The 18659-nt window shown below is 38.3% G+C and overlaps 1 protein-coding gene across 7 annotated transcripts in view; it reads left to right on the top strand.

The window, feature by feature from the left end:
* FARS2 (phenylalanyl-tRNA synthetase 2, mitochondrial) overlaps positions 1-18659 on the top strand; it is a 551313-nt gene that overhangs the window by 81954 nt on the left and 450700 nt on the right. For 6 of the 7 annotated variants that reach the window (XM_043590887.1, XM_043590888.1, XM_043590893.1 and 3 more), the window contains one exon: positions 9525-9559. The exons of the other annotated variant lie outside the window; for it this stretch is intronic. The gene's annotated coding sequence lies outside the window, so the exon portion shown is untranslated. The remainder of the gene's footprint in view (positions 1-9524; positions 9560-18659) is intronic. 7 annotated transcript variants of the gene reach the window in all.

Here is an 18659-nt window from a genome sequence, read left to right as displayed (position 1 = left end):
GTCAGGGATTGGCATGATTGCACCTGCTTTTTTCTGCCTCCCTGTGTGGGCACCTGTTTCAGTGGTGTCCAGCCTCCAAACTTCAGGAGCAAGGGATCTCTAAGTTGCTGAAGAATAGGAGCCACAAGCATTTCTGGTGGTTTATCAGATGTAGCATAATTTTCCAGCTCAAACAACAGGTTCTTAAAACCAAGTATCAGAAATATTTTGCATGTACTTGCAGTCTAGCCATGAAAAAATTTCCCACTTGTTTAGGAAGGCCGTATGATTTTTACTCAATGATCAAATTTTTCAAATGTTTTTTTTAATCACCATAAAAAAGAATGATTTGTAAATGACTATGTCCAATGCATGCAATGTATGTGATGGACAAATTAGTTACAAAACAATCATTACTATAGTATTAAAAATGGCAAGCGTTGTCAGTTTAAAAACACAGTAGTTTAATAAAAATATGGGAACCTTTTAAATGCCACTAAAATGAGTGTAAAAGGATACATTTTGAAGCATTAATTGGGAAATTTGAAAATAACATTCCTAATACCTAATGTTAGGGAGGAAGTGTTGAGGTGCATTCACAGGTACAGTGTTTTTATTAGGCTGTGTGTCTATATGGTTTTACAACGTAGAATATGCATACACATTATTTGCTCTGAAAATTACCTATCTTACCCTTATATGACTGGAGCAACTCCAAAGGTGGTTGGTCAGGCTCCTTTAGTTTGGCATTATTTCAAGTGACCATCAGTGGAGTGTTTACTCTGCCGTGTAACTCCCTGTAATCAGGACTTAAGCTGAGCCTCAGGGCAAGCCCAAGTCACTGTAGGGATGTTTATTCTAGACAGAGTGATCACAGATTCTAGGGCAGGGCCCTGACATGTTCTCAGGAGGAACACTTTTCATTTCCCTCAATTGTTAGCATTTGGCACAGGACCATCCTGGTGAGTCTTCAGAGGAAGTCTTGCCCGCATGGCTGCTGACCGCAGGGTTCCAATGGCTGCTTTGAGATCCTCCTGGAGGTCCTTATCAAGGACAGGCCAGGTTTCCCCCCTCTCCTAACTGGCACCAACAGGGACTAGAGATTGACCAGGCCTGGGGCTGCTGAGCAAATTTCCAGGTTCCTCCCTTTTCACTCCTTTTCTACCACCTTTGTTAAGGCTTTGTGTTCTGGGGTCAATGGCCTTGTCACTCTTCTCTCTCTAGAAACTTGGGTAGAGAACATAGCCACATGGGAGACCCCAAGTGAGCCACACGGCACAGTGTTTGCTCTGAGCATCACTGCATCTCCACCTGCAAGTGCCATCGGATGCTCAGAGTTGGGGAGCATGCAGTTGGGGTGTGGACTGTTCTTTCTCAAGAGGCAGTATTTTGTTATCAGTGACTTATTGATAGACCTTTTATGTTAATTTACATGTCAGCCTCATAACTATCTGTAGATACTCTTCTATGAATTTAACTAGTTAGTGCAGCTGGCCACTATGGTAGCCAGACCTGGTATTAAGGGCATTACACACAGGAAATACTGACAAGACTGAAAACAGAGTCATGAAAATGGTAAATCAGCCCAGGCCCCTCACAGATGCACCTGCTCCTTAGCCTGGTTCCTTATGCTGGGGTGATAGCGCATTTAACACTCCCGAGGGAGGGGGACCTGGACGGCTCAGTTGGTCAAGTGTCTGACTTTGGCTCAGGTCATGATCTCACGGTTCTGGAGTTTGAGCCCCGCATCAGGCTCTGTGCTGACAGCTCAGAGCCTGGAGCCTACTTCAGATTCTGGGTCTGTGTCTCTCTCTGCCCCTCCCCTGCTCTCACTCTGTCTCTCTCAAAAGTAAATAATAAACATTTAAAAATTTGTAACACTGTCAAGGGAGATTGTGGCTTTCTAGTGTTCAGCTGAGTTAACCCCCACCCTGGAAAAACAAGGAAGGAAAAAAATTTTTTTTTACTTTCTTTCCTTTAATCAGCTAATGGTGCCAGTTATTATTTCACAGTTTTTCCATTATTCGATATGAAATCTCCATAGTTTGTGAAGCTGGTTGGTGAAGAGAAGAACACAGAAAAGGTCACGTTGTGGATGGTGAAGATTGCCCGTGGGGTTTGCAGTGTGCAGCCTGCGTCCCTGCATGCCGTTTAGCTCTGAGTTGACCTTTTCCTCCTTTTCTCCTTTCTTACTTTTCATTCTGGCGTCAGCCTGCAGTCTGCCTCACTTGAGAATAGAAAACTGGGAGGACAGGCAGGGGACAGCTACACCTGCACCGCCCCTTGCCTTGTGTTGATTCTCACTTTATGGGCGTTGATACTATTCTGGGCTTTACTGAAACATACTGACTCCTGGTTTCTACATCTGATTTTTAGTAGCAGACTGGGAAATTTTATCCCCTTCAGAGATCAGACAGGGTATAGAACGGATTTGTTCTTAAATGGTAAAAAGAGTCTTTCAGATTCATGCTGGTCTTTGCAAATCACCTAAAAATAGCGATCTTAGTATTGTTAGATCTTAAAATAACTAAACGTGTAACTTTTATTTTTGTTGCTGGTAAATGAGACTTCCATTTTTACTACATTTCAGGATAGGCCAGAATTAAATATCCCCTTCTCCTCAAGTTATAAGAAAATAAATTGGGAAGAGTCTACCTATCATTATGTAGGAAATTACTTTAATTATAGCAGGAGGCTGCTTAGTCTTTCTCACTGACATCCTTACCGTCCGTCCACTGTGAGCTTAGATATTTGAGAAATTGGTCTAGAGAATAATAGTGTGGTTTTGCAGAGTGGTCCTTTTGCTCTGTTAGTTTTGAGCATGAATGATGTGAAGGTAGGATGCCCCCCTCTTTATCATTAGGATCCCGTGTTAGCCTCTTCATTGGCAATATCATGTTATGAAACATTAACATCTTAGGATTCAGGAGACCCAGGTTCTGACTGAGCTGTGTTCTGAAGAACTCCCATAGGACTGTGGGGGAATGTCTGCCTTGATTTCCTAAGCCAGGCACTCTGGTCTGTCACACCTCTGTCTACAGGTGTTGATTACTCTTACTTTGTCATTTTGAAGTGTAAATGATGGTAGAATATTTTAGGTGTCTTGGTGCCTTCTATTTTATTCCTTTTGGCTTTTAAGATACGACATGCATTTTGTTAGGAATTATCCTGTAATAAGAACAACTCAGTAAGTTCTTAGTTATTGTAAGAACAGCTTCTGAGCCATTTCAGTTGTGAACACCTTACACTGCAGCTCCGAGGCCTAGAATGATGAGCCCAGTTCTGTGTTTTAAACAGCTCTTCTTTCCCCACTACTGTTTCTTTTATAAACCTTACCAAGCCATCTGTTGTGGTGGAGGGCAGCCATGGTCAAATTCACCATTCCTGGCCTTGAATTGAGGGAGTGTCTTGTCAGAGAAGTTAGAGGGAGGGAACACCTCTGGTGCTACTTCCTTCAGGGCTGCAAGATCAGAGCACACCTTTGCAAAATGGTTCTGCTTTATGTGTGCGAAGATTTTGGGGTGATAGAGTGCCATGTTTCAGCTACACCATAGCCTCATGGATTTTCACCCACTCTCGTAAACCTTGTTGCTTTAAAACTTGTGGGGCTGCCATCCAACTTGTAATGAAGTTGATAGAATGTATTTCTTTTGTAAATTGAAGTCCACCACCTGGTGCAGTATTTTTAAAATTTGATAGCCTATTGATTTCCACAATCATTCATGTGTGTTACGTTATTCAGTTTCTCCACACATTAGAATGATGGTTCAAAATCAAGAATGTGAGTGAACAACAACAAAAAGCAAAAAGAATGTGAGTGAAATCTAGAATGAACTCACCGTTGTCTCTTGACTGTAATTTTTGTCCTTCCATGTTTGATGTGCCTGTGAGCTGACTTCACTCATATAATTTTGATACCAAATGTGTCCTTTGCTTGTTCCTCCCCCACCCCCCATATTAAACACTTTTCCAGCTCTTCAGATACCGACTGTGTATCCTACAATTAAATTTGGTTCTGTACTAGCTACCCAGATTTAGCTCAGTCCTCACGGGGAGAGGACTCAATCCCACCAGACCCCCACCTCCCCCCAACCCCTGTAGATGCTGGTCACCTTTCCAGGTTGCTACCCATGCTTCTCACCAACCAGCTTGAATCTTAGGTTCCCATTAACCCCCTCCTCAGATTCAATAATTTGCTAGATTGGCTCACAGAACCCAGGAAATCACCTTACTTACTATTACTGCCTTATTATAAAGGATACAACTGAGGAACAGCTAAATGGAAGAGAAGCATAGTAGAGTGGATGGCGACAGTAGAGTGTTGGGCAGCACATTTCAGAGCGTGCCATCTTCCAACACCTAAGTGTATTCACTAACTTTGAATGTTTTCTGAACCCCACTGTTGGGGATTAAAAAATGTTTTTTAATGTTTGTTTATTTTTCATATATATATATATATGTGTGTGTGTGTGTGTGTGTGTGTGTGTGTGTATGTGTAGAGAGAGAGAGACAGAGACAGAGAGACAGCACAAGTGGGGGAAGGGCAGGGAGACAGGGAGACACAGAATCTGAAGCAGGCTCCAGGCTCTGAGCTGTCAGCACAGACCCTGATGCAGGGCTTGAACCCATGATCCACGAAATCATGACCTGAGCCAAAGTCAGAAGCTTAACCAGTTGAGCCATCTAGGCACCCCTTTTTTAATTTTAATGTTTATTTATTTTTGAGAGTGTGAGAGAGGTTTTTTAATGGGTGTTTTATTATGTAAGTATAATTACAACAAATATAGGGATATTATGTATTAGGAAAAAAATCAGAAATGTGGCATCAAAGAAATTTCATGTTCATTAACAGACCCTTTTGGATTATGCCTCCAGTCTCCCCTAGAGATATAGTCATTCCTTCTATTCTCTCGGGTAGATTTGGATGTTTGCTACCAGTATTTATGCAAGTATTTATTTGAACATACCTTGTAACTTCTAGAAGACCTTGCAGATGTTTGCATTATAGTAGTAGATGTTTGGTCAATATTTGTTGATTTATAATCTTATCCCAAATATTTTTTAGACTTACATCTTACGAACTCTGAAGTTTCCAGGCTTTATACTTAGATAGTCTTCAGATAGAAGATTTCATTATCTCTCTTATTTTGCTTGGCTGAATTCACCATGGTCTTTCTCACTTATGTTTATAGACTAATGAATTTTAGTTTTAAAATGCTTTGTATTTAGATATTCATAATGAGAGATTCACCAGATCCCTGTTTCACATCTTCTAGGAGCATTGAAATGTCACTGCTTCCCCCATGTCCAGCCTGCTGTGTTATACTTGTTATACCTCTTGGGATTCTATGGCCACACAGAAGGGCTCAAAAAGTAGTGTTCTGGTGGCTGGGATTTCCTCTTATCTGACCCCAAAGCTTATTCATCTCTATTTCTCTTTGGACTGTTAGGACCAGTAATGGAATATTAAGGGTTAGATATGAGGAAGGAGATAGATATAAAGAGGATTAGGGATTAGCTGGCCTAGGATGCACAGTATGGTTGTTAATGGGTCATAGTAGGGTTGAGTCTAAAGGAACTGTGAGATCAAAATTTACAGAATTGGACCATGAAACCAGATGTGGGAAATATTCTAAAATGATCAAGGCAAATTTCAGAGAATGCTGCTTCTTAGGGTCTAGTATCCTTCTGTCTATAATCATTGGTCTTAAGGGAGGTATTACTCTGAATCCATAGTCTGACATTACCTATGTAATTTATGACCTCAGAGAGGATTTGTGTGAGGAGTATGTATGATTTAGTGAAACTAATCTACAATTTTTCCAGCCCTTATGTACCAGCTACTCCGAAATGACTTTAAATACATTACTTCATTTAGTTTTCACAGAAACTCTATGATATGGATTTCTTCATTCCCATTTTTTATAAAAGACACTAGAACCCTGGGAGGTCACATGATTTGCTCACATTCCAGGTTAGATTTGGAGAGTCCTGGAGCCAGGATTGAAACCCAGGACTGTGTCACTCTGGCGATTTGTGATGGATACTGATCACCTGGTATGTAGCAGGCACTGGGCCAGGTACTGGAAATACAAAGACAAATTCAACTGTGCTCACTTCAAGGAAGACAACATATCATCTTCATCAGAATGCTAAGGAGATTCCAAAATGACTTAATTAAAAGCACTGCATAAATGCATGTCATTCTATTAGCTTGGCAATGGTTTCCTGCCAATATATGAGTGCTGAGAATCAATAGGAAGAAGTATATGGTTATAAAAAAATGAGCAGAGCTATAGAAAGGCTAATTGAAAGCATGGAATGTTAAGAAACTCACAGATTTATTTATGTGAAGTTTGGAAGATGCTATTCTAGCAGTTTCTGGCTAGTTTTGATGATTGATGATATCCCTAAAGTAGCTGAGCTACTCAGATTAACTTAAGTGGCTTTATTTAAAACCCTGCTTTCTCAGAGATCCTTACTTTTAATGCACCCAGAGGTATATACCTGTGTTATGTAGGGTATAAGCTATTTTCGAATCAGAGGAAATGGAGAAAACAAGGTCAATATCACATGGTTTCAACACTGTTCGTCAGTATATTACCCATGATATTGTGCCAGTGCAGTTATGAGACTATGGGAAGGGCAAGTGGGGTGAATGCTCATGTGGGAAGATGATTAGACTTAGACAATGGATGAATTACATTAAAAACATATTGGTTCAGTATTAAGGACTATAAAAGAACAGATACTAGGAATTTGCTTTTATTTAGCAAAATGAATAATTCTTAGGTTTATAGATCAAATCAAGAATGTTATGCTAATACTTTTTTATATGACCTTGGATTTATTCAGAATGCTTTCTTTCTGTATTGGTAATTTCTAAAATGTACCATTCTTCTTTTTGAATTGTCTGGATATTCTTTATCACCATTACTTTTTTTTTACTGCTTTCATGGAATTATGTCAGTGAAATTAGGGGAAACTAAAAGATGTGCTTAGGAGCAGTCAGTATTTAAGTGGTTCTATATATTTTGATTTTACTTGAAATAGGCAAGAAGAAAAAGAAACACGTGTATAGCTCACTCATTGTGTGTGAGACACCCAGCTAGATTCTATGTGTAGATTCTGTGTGTTTGTGTGTTTGTATGTTTAAATATCATCTATACCCATACAGATATGCTCATTTCATAGCATTTATTACCATTTTTCAGATGAGGTTTTGTGATATTAAATGACTTACTAGTTAAGGTGGGTGTAGATTTGAACCCAGGACTTTTACTTTCAAAACCCCTGTTTTTGCTGGAGTTTGCTGCTGATTTGAAATGACTGAATTGCAGTTATCAGCAAGATTATAAAACACAGAGTGATGAAGTTATAGCATCAGGTTTGATTTACTTTTTTTTTTTTGATCAACATGATCATATTAAGATATTTTCAAGAGAGTCCTATAGTGAAATCTATAAAATGTGTAAGGAAAGTCCTGCCTCACTAGGTTTTGAACCTTGTTTAAAGGATATAATCACCTGGAACCTTTCTTAATTGCTGGTCTCCATTTATTGTTGAATTTTAGAAGTTGTTTTCGGCCAATGTTACTTGTAAAACTGTTGTTTGGCTTTTGCTTGGCTTCCCGTGTCTGACTGGCCTGTTGGTATTTCGAGCAATCCCTAGCCAGATATTAGACCAGTAGCATACAACATTAAGTATTTGTTGTAACTTTGAACTCTGATTTGACTTTTCTTGTATATATACCATCTGCTGCCTTTTCTCTATACTTTTTTGGCTGTCTGAACTTGACTTATTATGGAATAACCAGTTGGAGTCTCACCTCTTCCATGAATGCGTTACCAGGCATTGTCTGCATTTGCTGTTCCTCCTCATGTACATCTGCAGGACCTGATGGCTCTTCTCCTGTTAATCATGTGTTCTTTTATAAGCGTATTTCTGTGTTTCACTGTGAATACTGTGATGTTCCAGCTTCATATATTTTAAACTCCTTGATTTCATGGATGGTGATTTTTTATTTTATTAACTTATTTATTTATATTTATTTATTTTTTATATAATTTATTATCAAATTGGTTTCCATACAACACTCAGTGCTCATCCATCCCTACAGGTGCCCTCCTCAATGCTCATCACCCACTTTCCCCTCTCCACCCCCATCAACCCTCAGTTTGTTCTCTGTATTTAAGAGTCTCTTATGGTTTGCCTCCTTTCTTCTCTGTAACTTTTTTCTTTTCCCCCCTTCCATGGTCTTCTGTTAAGCCATGCTTATCCTGTGGTAATGTGGAACCCTTGTCCTTTGCCATCTATCTGTATATTAAGATTAGGGTCTGATTTTTATGATGATGTAATGATTTCTCTGAAGTCGATGGACCTAAATTTGGTTTCTAAGTCATGTGACCATTTGTTGCCATTTGACCTGTGAGAACAGTGGTTCCCTGGCATATGTGACTGTACTCTAGCAAGATATATTTGTCTAAAATTGCTACTTCCAAATCAGTGTCCTCACTTCATGGGTTTTTGCTGCTTTAAGTGACTCATACGTTTATAAGTTCCATTTCCATTTCAATTCTGCCCCCATCTTATCCTTTGTTATAACCTAGGCCAGAACAAGTACTCTCCTAGAAACTGTATAGAGGGCAAGTAGGAATGACAAATCAACAGATGCCAGAGAAAGATCCATAGTTAACCAGCAGGATAATCATGTGCAGGTGTTTTGTGTTGACATTTCTTCTTAAGAGTGTTGAAGCTTTCTGGTTTGCTAGACTCTATCTATTTATAAATGTGTTTTTTTTTCTTTGTCTTGACTTACATACTGATGTTATTTTTTGACCAGTATTGAAATTTAGAATTGATTTAATTAAATGAACAGATATCATTCAGATAAAAGATTTCAAACTTTCTTCTGAGCAAATATTCTTAGGTAAAACTAAACATGTTATGAACAATTAGTGATTATAATGTAAATCCTTTTTAAAAATACTTTAGCAATGGAGAAAAAAATTACTTTACCAATCTATTAGGTGAAATAAAATTACATCATGTGATTCATTGTGTAGAAATATCATGAATGAGTTTTTCACTATTACTTCTACAGGTTAAGTTTGGGAGAAATTGTATGTAATTAGAGAATGTAATATTTATCAAAGTAGAAAGTAAAACAAATTAACATTTGATATGCAAACAATAACCTTGTTTTTATTTTGTTGTACTGTCAAATAGTAAGCATTAGTGCTTATGTGTACAACAAGCCTAGTAGATAGTGGATATTTGTGCATTCAAGTCCATTCTTTTTATAGCCTTGGGGCAGGCATTTTACGTTTTACAGAGACAAGAGGGACGAGATTTTATTGTTCACACTGTGCTGTACCTCAGAGGTGCTACCCCCCACTAGTGCAAACTTGGAGAAACACTGCACCTATTTCTTCTGCACAGAGCTCTGGTATGACTTAATATGAAAAATTACAGAGGCTTGAATGTATTTGAACCATTAATTTTCAACTGTTTTTTTCCGATTGTGTTTTATTTTTATTTTTCAGATACTGTCTCCTTTGGGATTAAAACAGACTAAAAGGTAAGGTTGCTTTTTGTAAGAAAGCTCAGAGTGGAGGAAAAAAATCTTAGTTCTAAATATATCATTCTAGAGTTTTAAAATAAGACAGTTTTTTCTCTGGAAGAACAAAGACATGGAAGGCTGATGGTTTTTTAAAAGTCTCAGAGACTTTACTTCATACCAGTGTAACTGAAAGCTGAGTCTTTTCAAGCTCTTCCTAGGATCAAAGATATTTCTTCACATATGTGGGAACTCATAACTATGGGCAAATAAACTATTTTCAAAAGCCCAGATTTGTTTTTGAAATAAAATGTATGCTTTTGTTTTCCAGATCTATATTTAAAATGATGTAAACAAATATTTATATGGCATAGAATGTTGAAAAGACCATCAGCATTTCAAAGAGCTGACATTCTGTCTCAGAGCCCTAGTAAATAGCAGCTGGCTGTGTCATTCACTGCAGAGATTTTCCCCATTTTCTTTTTTAAACTTTCAAATTTTCTGATGGTTACAAACATCAGCAGTCTTAAATTTTCATATGGTCAAACTTATGTGTCTTCCATTCATTTATTTCATTTACTTCTTTTGTATAACAGTCATTCTTAACCCCAGATCAGTTAAAAAATTACCAATATTTCTTCTGTTTTTGTTTGTTTTCTTTTGTTTTTAAACATAGAACTCTACAGAACTCTCTACAGTCTGTTTTGGCATATGATGTGAAGATGAGTTCATTTTTTCTCCCAAATAGTCCGTTTCTTAACACTATGTCTTATGGAATTTGTTTCTACATTGATTTGTGAGGATCTATATTAAATTTTAAACTTCCTCAGAATCTGTTTGCTATGTCAGGTCTTTTGCCAGTTTAAAAAAAAAATGTTTGTTTATTTTGAGAGAGAGCATGAGCAGGGGAGGGGCAGAGAGAGAGAATCCCAAGCAGGCTCTGTGCTGCCAGCACAGAGCCCAGTGTGGGGCTCAATCCCATGAACCACAAGATCATGACCTGAGCCGAAATCAAGAGTCAGATGCTCAGCTGACTGAGCCACTCAGGTGCCCCTCTTGCAAGTTTTCATTGTTCCTTTTTTCTTATTTATTTTTCAAAAAATTGCTAGCTTCTGTCACTTGTTTAATTTTTCAAGTGAACTTAAGTGGTATTTCAAGACCTCTTTTTAAATTTTTTTTTTTTTTTTAATGTTAATTCATTTTTGAGAGACAGAGAGAGACTGAGCATGAGCTGGGAAGGGGCAGAGAGAGGGAGACACAGAATCCGAAGCAGACTTCAGGCTCTGAGCTGTCAGCACAGAGCCGGATGCGGGGCTCAAACCCACGAACTGTGTGAGATCATGACCTGAGCTGAAGTCGGACACCCAACCGACTAAGCTACCCAGGTGCCCCTCAAGTCCTCTTAACTTTCCCCTCACATCCCGGAGAAATTGCCGTTAGAAATTACATCAAAATAATTTGGATAGAGCTGGCATTTTTGTATTATTCAATCTTCCCATTCAACATATATCTCTTTCTATTTATTCTGATTTTCTTTCATGGCTTTTGGTAAATTTTTGTAATTTGCTTCATATAGGCCTTTTTATATGCAGTAGTTCCTCCCCTAGTTCTGGGGAATTTGGTCTAAGACCCCTAGTAGGCACCTGAAACCACAGAATGTATTGAACTCTATGTATCCTGTGTTTTTCCTATATATACATACCTATGATAAAGTTTATAAATTGGACACAGGGAGAGATTAACAATGATAATAAAATAGAACAATTATAACAGTATGTTGTAATAAAAGTTATGTGAATGTGGTATCTCGCTCTCGGAATTTCTTACTGTCCTATAGTTACTCTTCTTGTGATGATGTGAGGTGATAAAATGCTTGTGTGAAGAGATGAAGCAAGGTGAATGATGTATGCTTGTGATGTTGTGTTCGGCTACTACTGACCTTCTGAAAATATGTCAGAAGGAGGATCATCTCCTGGGCCATGGTTGACTGAGGGTAACCAGAACCGTGGAAAATGAAACTGTTTATAAGGCGGGGGGCTACTTAGTTATTATAAAATATTTTGTTTTCATTATAACTTTATTTCTTGTTGGTTATTGCTGGGATTGAAAAATACTATTGCTTTTTAGGAATTTTACATTTATTCCCTTGAGCATCCTGTTATTTGTTCTAATAGTTTGTCAATTCATTTGAGATTTCTAGAGAGACAGTTATGTGTGGCCAATTATACTTTGGTTTCTTCCTTCCAGAAGTTATGTTCCATTACCTTCTGGTTTATGTTCTCACATTGGCTAAAGTCCTAAAATGAAAAAAAAAAAGATTGGTTGTAAAGTATTTACCCTGTTATAAATGATTTTATAACTTACCTAGAGACTGTAGCTTGCTTTCCACCAAGAAGAAAGGTTTTTGGAAAGTTGTCACATTTCCTTGGTAATTAATCAATGAAATCTGTTCATATTTTCAGAGGAACAATTATAATTTTATTTTATTTTTTTATTTTTATTTTTTTAAAGTTTATTTATTTATTTTGAGGGAGAGAAAGAGAGAGGTCTGGGGAGGGGTGGAGAGAGGCAGAGAGAGAGAGAGAAAATCCCAAGCATGCTCTGCCTTGTCAGTGTGAAGCCCTATGCTGGGCTCAAACTTACAAACCATGAGATCATGACCTGAGCTGAAACTAAGAGCCAGACGCATAACCAACTGGGCCATCCAAGCACTCCAAGAATTATAATTTTAGACAAAATTTATTTAAAAATTGCTTTGAAAATTTATTTAAAGCAGATATTTAAATAAATTATTGTATATTTTTATTCTTTTTATGTGTCTAGGTGGGAACTTGATGATATTGGGAAGGAAAAATTCAGAGTCTGAAAGTAATATGACCTCATTGGTTCCAAAGGAAAATCCAACTTTTATGGATAATTGTTTTCATAACTTTTATGGATAATTGTTTTCTATATTGATTGTATAGAAAAAATAAAAGTTTCAATGTTTTCATTAGAGACTCAGCAGAATTATCTTTCCTTTTTTTTTTTTTTTTTAGTATGCAAACAACTTTTTTACTAATTAACTTATTTTCATGTTGTGCTGTTTTCTATCTCATGAATTGTCTCCATTCCCAGGAAGCTAAAGCTACTTGCTAGATTTGCTTTGGTGTGTTTACAGTCTACCTGGTGTACCTTTAAAATGTGTCTTTCTTTTCTCGTCAGCTGTCTTTTGCATAGCTTGTCACTTGTCCCAAGGTTCTGCATAGAATCCACACAGAACTGGTGGGTGCTGTTCCCTGGATGTTTCTGCAGCAGTGACTTGCCTTTCCCAGTGTTCAAGATGTTGCATTCCATTACACAGGTCCTAATCCTGTCCAGATGGCAGGAATTCTCAGAAGTTTACATCTTTGAGTGGGTTTTTTCTGATCATCTCTGCCAATAGTTCCTGGAGTCCCAGGGCACTGTATGGTAATGTTTATGGTATTTAGCACTCTAGCCCGCTTTCTCTGCATTTGTCTATAGTTTGCCACAGTGTTTCATGGCTAGGTCACATTTCCCAGAAATCCCCAGTGCTTGGCACTGCCCCTGTTTGTTGAAGAATGAGTGGGAGCTGTCTATATTTTCATGCTCAGTGCTCTGGAACATGCTTCTCATAAATTTCCTACATACTTCCCAGATTTGCTAGCCTTTTCTATATATTCTGTTTTTCTCAAAAATACTATATTAACAATGATCATGATACCTGCTTGTTTACTGTTCTTTCCTGAATATATATATTTTCTCAAACATACTATTTTAACAATGTTCATGGCATATAAGTTATAATACATAAATTCTTTCTTGGGCTTCATATGTTGCTATTATAAAAATGAATGGAAACTAAAGATTTTTTTTTAAGATTATTTATTTTGCAAGAGAGAACATGAGCAGGGGAGAGTCAGAGAGAGAGAGAGAGAGAGAGAGAGAGAGAGAGAGAGAGAGAATCCCAAGCAGGCCCCACAATGTCAGTGAAGAGCCTGATGTAGAGCTCAAACTCAGGAACTGTGACCCGAAATCAAGAGTCAGATGCTCAACCAACTGAGCCACCCAGGCACCTTTTTTTTTTTTTCCACATTTAATCATTACAGTAACCAAACGCCTATGTTGAATCAGTTTTGCTATTTATTGATGAGACCTCACTCTGTGATAAACTATCTTGCCCTTGTAAAACTAGTCAGTCACCTATGAGATGTCTTTTCATATGACCTCGCTTCTATCAGATGCCCAGGAAAAAGGTTTTGTTTGATGTGGAACAGTGGCATATGTCCCAGGAGAATGACTGCATATCCTAGAAATATTCCAAACTCATTGATTATATTTTATTAGATCAAAGAGCAAATACTAAGGTCTGCTTTGGGTAAAAAGTTAATCCTACCAGCAATGTGGGTGTTTTTTTTTTTTTTTTTTTGTATTATTTTATTTTATTTTATTTTATTCCTAAGTCTTCAGAATGCTTCACAGGAATTCTCCCTTTTCTCCTCTGATCCCCATAATTTTATTTTTAAGTAATCTCTATACCCAAAATGGGGCTTGAATTTACAATCCCCAATTCAAGAGTCACATGCTTCACCAACTGAGCCAACCAGACACCCCTAATCCTCATGATTCTTATGTTAATAAACGAATCCATTTAATTTTAAGCTATTTTCCTTGAAAGTCAAAGTCAGGAATTTGGTGTTTCACAAAATCATGTTTCACGTACATTTCCTAATATTAGAAATTACTAGGGAAGCAATAGTACCATATCCTTAACAGAAAGATGATAGTGGGTCTTGGGAATGGCTATGTGAAACCTCCCTTGTCGGGGGTATTGGGGTCTTCCCTGGGAAGCTGCGTGTCATTTCAGGTCAAGGCTGTGCCATCTTCTGTCTTTCCTGTCTGGAGGCTGTCAATGGTGTGGATTAATTGTATGTCGGTAGAGGAGGAATTACCTGCATGGTGGCTGAGGAGAAAAAGAAGAGACAAAATGGAGACAGAAATCCTTTTTTGGAGTAAATTTCCTGTGGGCATGTCATTCCAAATTTGTTTGCCTGCTCTCTGGCTGTACATACAGATTGCATGTCCTGTGATTGTATGTCCTGGGAGAGAAGTTTTGAGAGAAGCTGTGAGAATTTTCCAGGGAGCTGGTGGGTGGAGTTTGGCTGTCTTCCAGCGTGGTGTTCCCACAACCCATGGGATTGCGATGGTATCCCTTTTTATTTTCTGATTCCTGCCTTGAGTGTCTTCTATACTGACATCCAGAAATTCATTTTTATTTTTTGGTGGACTTTATTTCTGTCTTCAAACATTTAACCTGTGTCCAGAATTGTATTTTAGGTACCCCAAAGTAAAAGAATTATTTGAACAAAGGCAAAGTAAATATTTAGAAAATTCTAAAAATACATTAGGGAAGTTTTCCCCTGTTATTTAGCCATCACATCACATCTGGCAAAATTATCTGTGCTGATACTTTTTTTTTAATCAATTCTCATAGCATTTGTGATGCAGTTGTTTATTTAGAACACTAAGAATACAATAGGAAAGTAAAATGAAAGAGCCCTAATTCTTTGTTTTAATTTTCTTTTGGAATTTGATTTTTACCATCATATACTATTTGATTGAAATGATTGTGCCCCTTTTTTGCCGCCTTATTTTTTTAGGATATCAAATCCTGTGAATTGGTGATAAAGTAGCCTTTAGTCAGATTATTAGGAATTTCACTTGTATTAGGAAGCTTGATATGTGTGACTTTTATTAATTCAAAGCATATAAATGAATGAGAAATGATTTGTTCAACAGTGTTTATTGAATATATGCCTTCTTGGTACATAGTATTTAACACAAACTTAGTGGCTTAAATCAGCGCCCATTTATTATCTCAGTTTCTGTAGGTAAGAAAGTCTAGCCACAGCTCAGGTGGGTTTTTTCTTCATGGTCTTTCCAGGCTGAAATCAATGTGTTAGTTGAGTTGCATTCTCATCTGGAACTTGGGGTCTTCATCCACACTGATATGGTTTCTGGCAGAATTCACATTATGGTGACCCTTAGCTTCTAGAGGTCTCCCACAGTAAGTACCCTGCCACCTAGCTCCCTCCATAGATAATTCACATTATAGCTCTTTTTTATTTTTTTACTAAAAAAATTTTTTTTAATGTTTTTATTTATTTTTGAGATAGAGACAGAGCATGAGCAGGGGAGGGGCAGAGAGAGAGGGAGACACAGAATCTGAAGCAGGCTCCAGGCTCCGAGCTGTAGGCACAGAGCCTGATGCAGGGCTCGAACTCAAGGACTGTGAGAGCCTAAGTTGGACGCTTAACCGACTGAGCCACCCAGGCGCCCCTGTAGCTCTTTATTTTTTAAGGCCAGTAGGAAAATCTTTAATGCTTCCAGTCTCTGTGCCTCTGTGATACCTAAGCCCTTTTGGAAAGGGCTCCCTTGATTGGGCTAGACCCACTTAGAATAGTCACCCCTGTGATAAACTCAAAGTCAACTCATTAGGAGTCATAACTGTGTCTGCAAAACCCTTTCACATTTGACATGTAAACACAACAGTGTCATGGAACTGATAGCCTTCATATATGCAAGTTCTTCTCATAGTCAAAGGGAGAGGATTATATAAGGATATGGGTGATTCGGGTCATCTTATGTTGGGCAGAGATTTTGGAGCTGAGGATACGGAAAAATTTTAAAGGATTACTCTTTCAACTGTGTGAAAAGTAGGCTGTAGAGGAGTAAGGATGGAAACAGGAAACAAGTGTAAAATTTCAAGTGAGAGTTCTTGGTGGCTTAGTTTGGGGTGGTAACAGTGGAGATAAGTAAGAAAGTTGGAATCAACATATGTTTTAAAGGTAGAGCTAACAAAATTTGTTTATGGATTCAATATGAAGCATGACAAACAGAAATCACGGGTGACTCCAGAGTTTCTGACTTGATCTGCTAGGAGGATGACATGAAGAAGAGCAAATTAGAGGGGGGAGTGCAAAATCAGAAGCTTAGCGTTGGTTGTAATAGGTTGGAAATGGCTATTGGACATCCATGTAGAGATGCTGAGTAGGCAGTAGGTTAGTAGGTTTGGAGTTTAGGGGAGGAGGATTTAGTTAGAGAAGTTTCAGTTTACAGGTGACATTTAAAATTGTGAGATGGACCACGTCACCTAGGAAGTGAGTGTAGTGCAAGAGGCGTGACTTGAGGACTGAGCCCTGGGGCTCATCAGTGTTCCCAGTTGGGTGAGGAGCAGGAATAAGCACATGACCAGTAAGGAAGAGCTAGTGAGAGAAGAGAAGGCCAGGTGGTGAGCTGAACCCTAAGATGAGAATGTTTTAAGAAAAAGAAGGGAGCAAGTTTGTCAAATGCTGCTGATTGTTCAAGAAGGATGCACACCAAGCACCAGCTGTTGGGGTTACTAATGCGGGGGTCACTGATGGCCTGGACAGCAGCAATTATGGTGGTGGAATAAATGCCTCCTTGGGCTGAGTCTAGAGCATGGAGCAGAGGAATTAGAGGACATTGGTATATAACACTTTGGAGGTGTTTTGTGGTAAAAGAGTGGAGGTTAATGAGATAGTAGCTGGAGAGGAAGATAGGGTCAAGAGAGGGACTTTTTTTTTTTTTTTTTAATTTCAGAGAGAGAGCCAGAGTGCATGTGCATGAGTGGGAGAGGGACAGAGGGAGGGAGAGAGAGAAAATTAAGCAGGTTCCACATTCAGCATGGAGCCTAGTGGAGTGTGGAGCCTGATGGGGGACTTGATCCCATGACCCTGGGATCATGACCTGAGCTGAAACAGAGTCAGACATTCAACTGACTGAGCCCCCCAGGTGCCACGAGAGGGACTTTTTAAATGATAGAAAATATAGAAATTTGAAGAACTATGTGAATAAAGGACTAAATAGCTCATTAGAAGAAAATAGTAGAAAAGTCTACCTTCTAGGCACTGAAACTTTTTACTTTTACTTTCTACTGTTAGCCTTGTTATCACTCTCTATGATATTACTGTTTTTCTTTTATTTATTTAACCAAATCATTACACATGAGTGGAAATCTAGATAGTCATTCTCTGGCTATCTTGCGATCCTGGTAATCCTGAGTGCCTTTTCCTGGAGGAACAATTGCATCTTCCTACTTCTTTGCCTTCTGTCTTGTAGCTAGGAGCTTGCTTGCTTGCTTGCTTGCTTGCTTGCTTGCTTATTTATTTATTTATTTATTTATTTATTTATTTATTTTAAGGTTTATTTATTTTGACAGAGAGAGTGCAAGTGGGAGAGGGGCAGAGAGAGAGAGACAGAGAGAGAGAGAGAGAATGAATGAATCCATCCCAGGCAGGCTCCACACTGTCAGTGCAGAGAGCCCAATGAGAGGCTCGAACTCACAAACCATGAGATCATGGCTCGAACTCGCAAACCATGAGATCATGACCTGAGCCAAAGTTAGACACTTAACCAACTGAGCCTCTCAGGTGCCCCACAGCTAGGAGCCTGTATGCAAGGCAGAGAGTTGGAGTGGTTTTTGTGGTTTTATTTATTTCCTTCTCTAACCCCTGAATTTTTGCTTATGATCTAGTACTAATTTCCTTGGATGTACTTTATTTAAAAAAAGAACTGAAAGTCAATGTGAATTGCCTTTGACCACATTTTTTCATGGGTTAAGAATAGAGTGGAAGAACATCCATTTGGTAGGTTCTTTGTTTATCTCTATCCTGCAGATCTTGGAATTCTCTGCCAATAACCATGAACAACAAACAAGAGTTTGTGCGTAGCCAGAGAAGATGTCACAAAGCCAGTGCAATCTAGTCATGGGAGAGAAGCCTAGCAAAAGAAATGTAAAAGACATACTCTTCAAGAGACTGGGTTCTAGTGTTTTCTCTGCCACTACGGGCTGCCATCCACTTTACTTCACAATGTACTCCTCAAAAAGTTTTTAAAACTTTCATGTGTAGAAGTTGAACATGTAGTTTTATGTTCTCAGAGAAGTAAAAGATAAATGTGTTTTTATGCCAACTCTTATTACAGTGTACATGTATTTCTAGAGCATTAAACATATAGTAAGCTGAAATATTGACAGTTTTACAAACTGTAATTTTGTAGCTCAGATTTTGCTTCTGTCAGTAATAGTACTGTCCATATC

This window comes from Prionailurus bengalensis, chromosome B2 (assembly GCF_016509475.1).
Source record: "Prionailurus bengalensis isolate Pbe53 chromosome B2, Fcat_Pben_1.1_paternal_pri, whole genome shotgun sequence".
NCBI lineage: Eukaryota > Metazoa > Chordata > Mammalia > Carnivora > Felidae > Prionailurus > Prionailurus bengalensis.
The sequence above is the reverse complement of the archived record's forward strand: the minus strand, read 5'-3'. Positions and strand labels throughout refer to the sequence as shown.